At 40.2% G+C, this 12,717-nt stretch overlaps 1 protein-coding gene across 2 annotated transcripts in view; it reads left to right on the forward strand.

Annotated features, from left to right (window-relative positions):
* The window catches only part of Sgcd (sarcoglycan delta), a 526,086-nt gene that overhangs the window by 137,757 nt on the left and 375,612 nt on the right, over window positions 1–12,717 (forward strand). The window contains exon 1 of one of the 2 annotated variants that reach the window (XM_075992836.1): window positions 11,208–11,462. The exons of the other annotated variant lie outside the window; for it this stretch is intronic. The gene's annotated coding sequence lies outside the window, so the exon portion shown is untranslated. Of the gene's footprint in view, window positions 1–11,207; window positions 11,463–12,717 lie in introns of those variants that run through there. 2 annotated transcript variants of the gene reach the window in all.

Raw genomic sequence — 12,717 nt, forward strand, 5'->3', positions numbered from 1 at the left:
CTCCATTCAAGCCTGGTGGGTGGCTCAGTGGGTACACAACTGAAAACAATGGCTGTCCCTCCTCCAAAGTCCATCTGTGCAAAATAGTTTATCAGGAAATACCGTGGCAGGCTCTCTTGAATCCACGATTGACTGTTGATAGCCCCAGTTGTGTGTAGAACTATTCCAGCCGCAGCTGTAGTGAGGTGATGGCTGCATTGTCTGTTGTGCCCAGGAGACAACAGTTCATAGCTCTTCTCCTTCTCGCCCAGGTGTCTTTCATCCCCTTCTTCCTTAATGATCCCTAATCCTTAGATAGGATGATAGAAATGTTTTGTTTAACTTTAGCACTGAACTCTCACTAATCAATTCACTAAGCATCCATAATTTTTTTTTTTTAACGCCTGGCCACATTTTATTTAGCAGAATGCAGGAATCCCAATACAATTTCTACTTTGTCCCAGTAACTTTTCCTACAGACTCTGGCACACCCTGCACTGTTATCTGCATGACTTATTTTAAAGCACACAAGGGTACTACCAATTACACATTATTATCTCAATTCTTTTTATTTATTTATTTTTTAATTTATTTATTAAAGATTTCTGTCTTTTCCCCGCCACCGCCTCCCATTTCCCTCCCCCTCCCCCAAGTAAGTCCCCCCCCCACAGCCCGAAAAGCAATCAGGGTTCCCTGTCCTGTGGGAAGTCCAAGGAACCCCCACCTCCATCCAGGTCTAGTAAGTTGACCATCCAAACTGCCTAGGCTCCCACAAAGCCAGTACGTGCAGTAGGATCAGATCTTCCAACGTGAATTTATTTCCCTTTTTCTAACATTTTCCACAATTCATTTCCTCTGAGCAGTGTGTCCTTAATCCATGCACAGTAACCTACCTTACCTTCTGGAGGATGTGCCTGGAAGCACGGATAAGACAGTTCCCACTGTGTTCTTTCCTACTTAGGCATGCCCATGATAAAGTTTAATATACAAATAGGAACAAGCCGGGCGGTGGTGGCGCACGCCTTTAATCCCAGCACTCGGGAGGCAGAGGCAGGTGGATCTCTGTGAGTTCGAGACCAGCCTGGTCTACAAGAGCTAGTTCCAGGACAGGCTCCAAAGCCACAGAGAAACCCTGTCTCGAAAAACCAAAAAAAAAAAAAAACCAAATAGGAACAGCAAGTCGTTCACAATAACAAAATTCAATGAATAATATACTGCATTAAACCTGAGTGCTATGAAATTCCATCCTACTCAGAACTACATGTAACATATGATCTAAATATACTTATTTCTATAATTTTTCATTTAATATTTTGGTGTGTGGTTGATCATGAAGAAAGGAAATTACTAAAGCAAAACCAGGGATAGTGAGGCGGGGGGTGATTAATGCTTGATATATATCTTTGTTACTCTTCCCCTCATTCTTTCCCCCATTCTCTTTCCTTCTTTTATAACTTGAAGGTTTGTAGACCAACCTTATACCCACTTAACTCCCTTCCAGTTCTGTGGTTACCTGCATGTGTATATAACCCCCCAATATGGAGAGATGTACACATAATCTAAAAGATAAAACAATGTGGGAGAGTTTGAAGAAAGGAAAGGGAAGACAGAACTAGTAGAAATATATTATAATCTCAAAATTGAAAGATAAAATAAAATAAAATCTTTAAAAAGAATGACTTTCACATATTACAATAACTAAAATAGATCAACAGAAAAATAATATTTTATGACGTGAAATATATGGAATTAAGTGTAGATGTCTATAAATACAATTACATCAAAACAAGGCATGCTGTTCATTTATGTTTTCTTTCCAGATGCCTAAATGCTGTAATAGTTGAATGTGGTCATTATGACAGAGACGTTACTGTCTGGAAGCCTAACATATATATTATCTGGCTTGCACAGAAAATTGTGCCAACCCTTGATGTGGCCCCATATGAGACTTTGCAAAGCCAGTTGATATAATTAGCATACCTAGCACACACTGGGCATTGAGTAACCATTGGCTGCTGTGGTTATATGTAAATACTATGCTGATAAAGAAAGGCTCCATGCCTGCCAATTTTAGTTACAAATTATAAGATTCAGTAAAACCAAATTTTCTGAAAAATAAAATTAAAGGATCTGAGGAGGGCTGTGGGAAACAAGATTTGAGGGGTAAAATGCTCTGAGCATTCAGGGCTAAAGATGCATTCTAGATGACATGCCTAAGATGATGCATTATACTTCCTGAGGCCATGGTCTGATACATTGGCTGCTATAGACTTGTTACTGTCCCTCATTAAGTAAAAACTCCAATGATAATTCTATTGTTTATATTATCAATATAAACCCCAAATCTACCGTTAAAATGCTCTATTAATATAACTCGTCTTTTCATTGGCGCATGCTGTTCCTCTTGGCTTCTGTTAAAATATGTATAAAATGTAGCCAAGACCATGGCATCCTGATTTTCTTCTACTGAACACTGAGGCATCTTTACTTTTATTTTGGAACCCTTGATTAGTACTTCTTGACGTCCCAAGGAATTGTAACAGCATGAACATTGAACTAGTGACAAGGCATTTGAAGTGTCCTAGAATTACATGCAACAGAGCCCTTAGGAACAAAATAGATTTAATAACAATATAAAATGAATTAAGCAGAAACAAGTGGTTAGTCTGGAGGAAGGTCACTGCACTGCTGAGCTTCAAAGATTCAATAGTCAAGGCATCAGGGTTATATTAATTAATAAGGTGGTTTGAGTTTTCTATCTTCTGAGATTTAATTAACAGAGACAAGATATTAGAGTTAAATGGGTGTTACACTGGTTGGTAAATATGTCATTAGACAGAACCTAATGCAAATAAAAAAGTTAATGAAAATTTAACATTAACTTACTTGATTAAAATTAACTACTCTATAAACGCTATTTTGTTTTAAAATTGTAATCCACCAGAACTCTCACTATGGACACCACTTCTCTGGGTAGATCCCAGCTCTGTCATTTCTTCTTCTATCATGTAACAGTCAATATAGTGTCCACTCTCTGCGACTGTGACAAAATACTTGAGATGTTTAAGGTAAAATTAGGAGCGGTTTCTTTGCTGAGTTTTTTGGCTTACTTTCTTGTTTGTAAAGACAGTGTCTGTATTGTCTAGTCTACTGTTGAATTTAAGGCTCAAAGCTATCCTTCTGCTTCAATGTTTTGAAGTGCTGGGGCTGCAGATACATACTTTAGAAGTGCTGGGGCTGCAGATACGTACTAACACACCTGGCGTGCCCCATGGTTTCAGAGACTTTAGTCCAGTATTCATTTCCCCATGCTTTGGGGTCTATGGTAAAGTAGTATAGCATGGTGGGAGTCCAAAGTAAAGGATGAGGCTGTTTATTTAAAGAAAACCAGAAAGCAAAAGAGACAAAGAAAGGAAGAGGCTGGCATCCCAGAATCCCCTTGGAGGCCACCAATGATGCAACTTTCTTCCATTAGGCCCTGCATCTTAAAGATTGTACCACCATTAGATGGCACTATAGGATGAGGATCAAGACTAACTGGGGCATGTTTGAGTGATGCTTATTCAAACCATCTCATTGGTCTATCTATTCATCTATTGATAGATATTAGATTTTCATATCTGGACTGTAGCAAATAATGTTGTCAAGAACATAGGTGTTTAAGTATCTCTTGAAAGTCCTGATTTGGTTTTTGCTAGATGTATACACAAATCTGGAAGTGTTGGATTTTGTCCTATTCCTTTTGCTGTCTTACACAATGACTCTATCGGTCTATGTCTCCACCAGCAATGCACAGACTTCCCTTGGTACCCCAGTGCTTTCTGACTGCCTTTCTAGTAGGTGGGAAGTAGAAACTCGTGATTTTCAGTTGCACTTCCCTGGGGGTTAGTCATGTAGCACATGCTCTAATGTATCTGTTGGTCATTTGTCTACTTTAGCCACGCCTCTGTTCAAGTCCTCCACTCATTTCTACATGGGATTGTTTGGGGGAGTTCTTATCTAACAGTGTAAGTTCCCTAAATATTTTGTATTTTAACTCCTTGTTGGTTATAAGGATCCTAGCCAGGGTGGTTATAAAAACAAAATGAAACAGAAAGCAGGAGTGCAAATCAGAAAAGAAGAAATTTATCTCCATGGACAAAATGGTTGTATAAATAGAAAATCCCAAAGACACCTTCAAGAAACTGGTATGACTAATGAACATATTCATTAAAGTTTTAATATACAAAATCAACATGGAAAAATCAATTCCAATTATACAAAAAGCAATGAGTTGCTTAAAAAGGAAGAAAAGAGAAAAAGAAGGAAGAAGGATATTTCCATCTTTAATTGTGTCGAAAAGAACAGAATCCTAGGAATAAACAAATCAACACACAGACATACAAGATTTGTACATTTAAAAGTATAAGTCCTTGATTTAAACAAGGTTAAGACAACACAAATATGGAAGAAACATGCCCTGTGTTCATGGACTTGAAAAGTTAACATTGCTAAAATGTCTATATTCTCTAACACTCTCCATCAAAACTAAATAAACTTTTTCATAAAAATAGGAAAGATAGACTTAAATTTGTTTAGAACCAGAAAAGACTCCCAATAGCTAATACAGTTCCATCTATCTATCTATCTATCTATCTATCTATCTATCTATCTATCTATCTATCTTTGTGTGTGCTTGCAAGTATGCATGTATATATGTAGAGGCCAGATATTGATATCAGTTGCCTTTTTTTTTTGACACATAGTCTTTCACTTAGCCCAGATCTCTCTATCTAAACTAGGCTGCCTGGCCAGGAAATCCCAGGGATCTTCCTGTGCCTACTCCCAGCACTGGAATTCCATGTGTGCATCATGACATATCGGTGCTGGAAATTGAACTCAGGTTCTCATGCTTATAAGCAAATATTTAACCTACTGATTCATCTTCTTAGCTCCCATAACACAGTCTTCAGCAAGAGGAACAAAGCCGAGGGCACCAAATGTACTGACTTTAAATTATATTGCAAAGTTGTTGTAACCAAAATAGAATGATATTAATATTTAAAACAGACACATAAGACTGGAGAACAGAGTAGAGAGCCATAAACAAAACCACAAGGAAGAGAAATAACTAACAAAGGAACCATGGCTTTGCAATAGGGAAAGAATAGCTGGTTTAATACAATTGTTGGGAAAGCCATACTACCCAAAGAAAAATGAAAGCATTTGAACAGTTCATAGTATGAGACCAACATTGAGTAAAGAGCCAAGTCTTAGAAAGCTGACTCCTGGACCAGAGAGATGGCTGAGTGAAGAAAGTGCTTGCTGAGTGTCTAGAGACAAAGAGACAGGAAGTGATGCAAATCCCAGAGGAGTGGATCTGGCCATCTGGACCCACTTAGCTATAAGGAAGGACTCTTTGAAGTGGCATTAGGTATCATCTTATGGAAGAAGTAAACTGCACTGTATACTTCTAAATAACATAGCTGCAACGATGAATTCAAGCTTTTAAATGTAACCCCTAAAATAAATCTTATGATTAGATTGTGATAATTAAACCCTTGGGAAATTAAGAGTGGATGTTAGTTCGGTTTAAATATAGACTCTTTCTACCAAAGCATACTTACATTCTAAACACATGTAAATACCAACTCATGAGCTAGCTCAAAAATAGACTATATTTTGATGACACATGTGGGCTGCCATTGATGATGATGATGGATCAGGAAGAACGTGTCTAAGTCACACACACGTGTGCACACACACATACACATACATACATACACCTTATTAAGAAGGTAGTGACCCCCAGTTCTGGACACATGCCTGTAAATGATATAATCCTGTTCTCTTCTATGGCTGAATAAAGCCCATTTTCTTTGTCTCTTTAGGTGTATGAGCACCTAGAGCGATGCCAAATTCCAACTATTGTGAATCACACTACAGTATGCATGGATATGCAGGTCAATATTTTTTGAGAGGGGAATAATCAAGGTTTGCCAAATTTCAAACCCAAACAAAGAAATTTTGCAGTCAGCAGAATTGTGAGATTTAATTTATTTTTAATTTTTAGGAAGTTCTTTTCAAATAGACTATGAAGTGTCATATAATATTTTCACCGCTATATTTGTATATTATTAGAGAAGTTGTGGACACTTCTGCACCAACTGTTTAATCTCAGACTCATTGTGAGTTATGACTTTACCCAGTGTGGTCTCTGTCATGTATCTATTGTCCTTAAAATGCTTTGAAATACACAGTGATATTTGTCTTTCTGGATCTGGGTTTCCCTCATTCACCATAGTATTTTATAGTTTTACCCATTTACTTGCAAATGTCATGATTTTGTTTTTCTTTACAGCCTAACAGAATTCCATTGCGTATTTGTATATTTCCACCACCCATTCACCAGTTGCATGGCTACTTGACATGTCTGATCAGCCTTAAACACAAACGCATATGCCCAACACCACATGGACTCAGAATGTTGTATTTATATATACATACATACATGTGTGTGCCTGTAACAATAATAATTTAAAAAGAAGAGCTCATAAACTTGCAAGAGAGTCAGGGGAACATGGGAGGAGTTGGCGAAGGAGAGAGTGCGTAGCAATGATGTAGATACAGCACTCATGTATGAAATTCTTTAAAAAACTGCAAAGAGATATACAATGAATGATGAATTTTCTGTCTTTGCATTTTTAGTTTACAATGTCTAGGTTTTGGAGTGAGATACTTGCATACATGCGTGTGTGTGTGTGTGTGTGTGTGTGTGTGTGTGTGTGTGTGTATGATGTATGTGAGTGGGTACATTTGCCCATGCAGGGGTGAGTCAAAGGTTAAGATTGGAATGTCTTCCTCAATCATTTCTCTATTTTATTTTTTAAGATAGGATCTCTCACTGAATCTCACCAACCCAATATTTCAACTAGATGCCTGGCCAATTAGCCCTCAGGATCCACCTGTCTCTGCCTTCCTCTCTCACTACTCTAAGCACTAGGGTTATGGGCATGTAACAAAACAGCTTTTCCATGGGTAGTGGATCTGAACTCAGGTCCTCAGGCTTGCATAGGAAACACTTTATTCTCTGGGCCAATTGCCAAATCCAGGAGTTAGGTCTCTGAGGCTGGGATGTTGTTATTCATGTGGTTTATATTTCACTTGGAGTTCCTGCACTCCACAGTTGGATTTTGCTCCAAGTAGTACTGGTATTGTAAAAATAGAGACAAGGGATGTTTTGGATTTTTCAAACATGGTTCTTTTTCATTGTTGACTATCATGGAGTCTGGACCATTTTTATTGATCAATAAATTTTATTTCCAAATAAAAGCATAGTATTTCAAGAGTTTACTTTCAGTAAGCTATAACATTAGGAGAAGTTATGGACCAGAAAGAAATTTCAAAGAATTGACCAATGTTTTATAGTGGGAAAGAAAAAAAATGTATTGACTGACTATTCAACTATACCAGTATTTTCTCCATGCTGTTAAATGAATTGCTATTAGAAGGATGTTTTATTCAACCAAGTACCAGTTACTTCTGAAGGTAGTGACTGATCTTGTTCCCTCTGCTCCATGTGCAGAACTGAATTACTAAAACTGGAAGTGACTTCAGCTTAGACAGTAAGTCTTATCAATAAAGATATTCTCACAATGTGTGGGAATCATTGTGAGAAATCATTGTTTGTCATTGATTCATAAGTTGTCCCAAATTCTTACTCAAAAGTTTCTCTTCAAAGTGAATTGATTACTTTGCCTTTGGCCATTGAATAGTGGCCCTGTATTTGCCCTGATTATTCTGAAGATCCAAATAGGGTGTGTGCCTCTTCACTGGATACCATTTGCAAAATGAACCCTCAAATGAAAGAGGCCATCAGTCAGTCTACTCTTTCAATAATCTGCTACTCATTAAATGAAGTTGAATTCAGTTGTTTTGGCTTGAACCTGATAAAATTATTTTTCCATCTCTTGATTAAGTATTGCCTCATACTACTCCAGGAGTTTTTTGTAGAGAAGACATCAAAGTATGAGGTTGTTCTCTTAGAATATTCATAGATTATCACTTTATTATTTTTCTGTTTTGTTTTGTGTACACGTGTGCATTGTGTGTGTGTGTGTGTGTGTGTGTGTGTGTGGAGTATGGAGTGTATGGATGCGGAGGCTATGGGAGGATGTTATTCATTGTCCTGCTCTATCCTTATCCTTTACTCCACTGAGACAGGGTCCCCACCTGAACCTGAAGTTAGACTGGCTGACAACAGCCCCAGAGATTACCCTGCCCAACTGCAGGCACTAGGGGAATAGACAAATGGGGACTATGCCTGAATTTTTTGTAGGCTGTAAGCATTTGAACTCAGCACCTCATACTTCTACAGGAAGAGTACTTACCCACTGATCTGCTTCCCCAGACCTTGCCTAACACTTTAGTGTGTCTTCTACTTTTCTCAATCCCTTGCTAATTCTACACGATGTATGTGATACCAATGGAGGGAGCAAAGATGAACCCAAACCAAGAGAACCCTAGGGGAGGAGAAAGAAGGGAGTCTTGAGAGCATTCAGCTCGCTCTTCTCATGCTTTCAGGACTGCATGCAGACTTACAGTTGGTGATTTAGTGCATTGCCCCTCTGTTTCTTTTGGCTAATTCTGGCTTCTCTCTGCTGCAATCAAAGGCAATTCAAGAACTGATTGATGAGGGTGAAAAGTTGTAAGAGGAGACTGAGGAAGAAGCTCTACCAATCTTTGCAAACCAAACACTAGTAAACACTTAGGTCCTTTGAGCCCTCACTGGATGCCATACTGGGTGCCCCTCCCCCAACTCTGTACTGGCTGCCATACTGGGCATACCCCCCCCCCCCACCGCACACACACACTCACCACATAAAAATTAAGAAAATAAAATTTTGTGAGCTTGTTTTCCCCTTGAGTTTTCCTGTCTTTAAGAACTTAAACATTTGTAAACCACTCAAAATTAAGAACTACTTGAACTCCATCTTTTGTTTTTCTCAGAGGAAGCTGAACGCAGCTTCATTAAGCACTGGGTGCCACTGCCTCTAAACGCACAAACAGACGCCCGATTCTTTCAGATTTGCAGCAGCTGTTTTCTCTGAATTTCTTGCTCAGCATGGGGATTTCACGTGTTGCTGGCTCGTGGGGGATAGAGGTGTTTCTGCGCATGGGCATGACCTCTCCACGGAAGTACTGTTCTGAGCTCTTAGTGCTGGGGGGACACCTAATTCTCCGAATGGCTCTTGGCTTGCCTCGTGACTCACAGCGGCTTTGGTTTTTGATGTTTGCCTTTTCTAAAAGTTAACTGGAGAAAAGCCTCCAGTCTTCTGTTTGGGAACAAATGAAGAGAAGCCAGATGGCTCGTTTATCGCTGCAACTAAATTTTGAGATAGTTTCCTGTGTTTGAATTGGTATGCCTTTATTAGGCAGCAGAAAATATCTAGGGACACAATTCTGATAAAAAAAATAAAAGGGTCTGGGTTTTGTTCCACTAAAACAACAACGAAACTTAAATGATTTATAGGCACTGTTGTCAATGAAGCATACAGATTACCGCAGTAACTCAGAGACCATCTCTACAAAGTAGATCCAACTATTACTTTCAATCTACAGTTGAAGAAAACAAGGCTTAGAGAGAGTAAGCAAGCTGACCAGAGCCTACAGGTGGGATAGCTAGTTAGAGGAGAGGGAAAGTTCTGCCCGGCTCCTCTGAAGGCTGGGTGATATCGCCTTCCCAGAATATACTACAATACAGTGAGCACACAGAAGAGAGAGAGGTCCCAGAAGGCTTTTGCCAGCACGAACTGTGGCATTAACTGTCTTTGCAACTCTGGATGAATCATCTTCCTGGGCTTGGGTTTCTCTATGTAAGATGAAGGCTGAAGGCTATTTGTATTGGACAGTCTCTGGTTGTCTGGCTTTATAATTGCTGTGCCATGACCTCAGATGTATGGGTGTGCCTGACCACATATGCCTCAATATTCATACACACGCATGCTTGCTCACATGCCCACAGTACATCCCAAGGTAGTAAATTAACTGTGTTAAAAAGGCTCCACCGCAATTGAATGAGAAGTCCTGACCCGCAGTGAATCCTAATATTTACAGCAGCCCCCTCTGGAACATAAAAACAGTTTTAAAATCTGGCAAGAAAATGGGAAGACAAAAACAGAGAAAGGAAGGAGAAAAGGAGAGAGAGAGAGAGAGAGAGAGAGAGAGAGAGAGAGAGAGAGATGTGATTTAAATGTTAATGCCAAGAAGACAAGGAAGAAGAAGAAAAAGAACTACAAACAAAAACCTCACACCAAATGCTCCTCTTTAACTTGTTTTTTTTTTTTTTTTTTTTTTTTGGAACATTAACTTGAAAACTTTTCTTTGATTTCTTAGATGTAGGTAGCTTCTGGGTTATTAGATATAGTTAGCTTCCATTTAGAAGCTCTTGTATTTTGAGATTTTTCCCCCCCTCCTGTTTTAAGATAGAAAAGAGAAAATGTCAAAGGTAGACCACAAAATGCAGCAGAAGGTACCCAGAACATCTTGAGGGAATGCCACCTAGGAAAACAAAAATTACAACTGCACCAGCGTAGGAGGCATTCTGGTCCCAGGGTGACAGGGTGGTCTCTTTCCTGTCACCTTCACACAGTTGTCACAGCATGCAAAATGTGACCGTCAGTGCCATGCTACCTGCACAACTTCAGAGCAAAAAGGATCCGAAGTGTCTGAGGAAAATAATTGTATTATTTTTAGTTGCTGCAGAAATGGACCACGAATCAGGTGGAGAGGACAACTCGGAAGAACGGAACTGGAAATGCTAAAAATACTGCTTCCCCCAGCACCTAAATTTTAAGAAAAAGTTAGGAAGGGCCAGAGACGGAGATGGAGTTAGAGTTCATGTCTCTCAGCTGCAGTCACTTTATTATTGAGACCCGGGAGAGCAGAGCGCAGGGGGCTAACCCCGGGCAGTGAGGGATTCCACGGGGAACAGGCAAAGTACAAGAAGGCAGCACTGAACTGGGAGGAAAAAAAAAGAATGATTTGTCTATTGCATCTAACACCCAAGCAAAACCTGGGTGGAGAACGGCTGGGAAATCCAAGTCGTTTCGTGAAGCAGTCTTTTTTTTTTTCTGTGAGTGTGAGCCCCGCAGACGCCATGAGCTCCGTAGCTAGGAAGCAAGGCTGTGTTTGACACACGTGTTTCCCATTGATATCTGGAGACAGCCCAGTAGCTGGGCTTGACAAAACCGGATCGAAGTAGAGGCAGAGTAGGGTTTCAAAGCAGGCAGTGAAAGACCGGGAATGCTGTTCAGGAAATTCTTCAGGCATGGGCAGGGACTTGGCTGCAGTTGTGCGGCTGGAAAATCTGACTGGGGCAGCTCCTGAGCGCAGGCAGGGCCTGCTCACATGGGCGGGCTGAGTGGCCGCCTCCTTCAGAGCCTCTCAGCTTTCCCCAGGACCACGGGGGACCCTCATCCGCCACTCTGTGAAGCAGAGGAGAGGTAGGGGACCTTGCAGTTCTTGCCTTTCCAGCCTAGCTTTCTGAGCCCTGTCTGGTGTTTGTGAACAAACACGGGGGTCGGGGGAGTGGGAGGTGTCGCGGGTGTATGTGTTAATTAACATATTTCAACCCCATCACCTCTGCAGAGGGAGTGGGTGGGTGGTTCTCAGCTTTGTTTGCCCCAAAGGCCCTTGAGGTAGGAGTTTTAACAGTGTCCAGGCACTTTGGAAAGTTCGAACTCCACAGCTAATGCTGAGGGGGAAGGAAAAGTGTGGATTCCTCCCGTTGTCACTCCATCCCAGCGATCTGGAAGTTTTCTCCCTTTCGGTTTCTCGGACACTTCATTGACTGCAAAGATAACCTCTGATGAGACTGTACCACGTCTTAATGCTTCCAAGGTTTTAAGAGGGGGTGTTCCAAGCAGGAAACAGTTCTCCATTTCTGGAAGAAATCAGAGTTTGAAGTTTTTATTTTGGAACACATTTTATTTATTTATTTTGGTTAGAAACAGGTGTGTGAGTGTGTGTGTGTGTGTGTGTGTGTGTGTGTGTGTGTGTGTGTGTGTGTGTAAGGGTTCCTAGTGGCTTTTATATGTGATTTTGACTTTCTTATGTGAGATTTGAACAGCCGTAATATATTTACCTAGAATATGCTGGGCTGTTGTTATTCTGCTTTGGTAAGCAAGTCCTCCTTTACTCAGTCACAGAAATAACCAGCAGTTTAATAAATACTTCTAATACAGATAATAGAGCCCTAGCAGAAAACAGTATTTTTTTTAAAAAAAAATCCTTGTTAAAAATAGAGACAAATGGTGTGAATGTTTCATCGACCACGTCATTTTATTTTCACCTAACTAAAAATAGTACATTAAAAATGTTGAATAAATTTTAGCAGGAGGGAATCCCGGCTTTCCTCTTCAATTTAAGTTCTCTTTCATAGTATACCCTGTATTGTAATACATATGATAGCCCTCCTAGAACTTTGATAGCAATCCTTTCTGTGTTCATATTTAGAACAGTGCCACAGTCTTTAAGATAAATCTGTACTAACGCTCATTCAGCGTGCTGTAGGGCTCCTTGCTATGCAGTCCATGGCAACAGAGGTGCTCCCCAGAGGGGACTTGGGCAAGAGCCTGCCTGGGGAAAACAGATGAAAGAGTGGAGTCCTGGCATACTGGGTCCTCAGTAAGGAGCTACTAGACCTCTTGGGTGCTTCTCTTAGAAAATGAGGTGAGTTTAATTCAGAGTCCTGAACCC

Source organism: Microtus pennsylvanicus, chromosome 11, assembly GCF_037038515.1.
Source record: "Microtus pennsylvanicus isolate mMicPen1 chromosome 11, mMicPen1.hap1, whole genome shotgun sequence".
NCBI classification, from domain to species: domain Eukaryota; kingdom Metazoa; phylum Chordata; class Mammalia; order Rodentia; family Cricetidae; genus Microtus; species Microtus pennsylvanicus.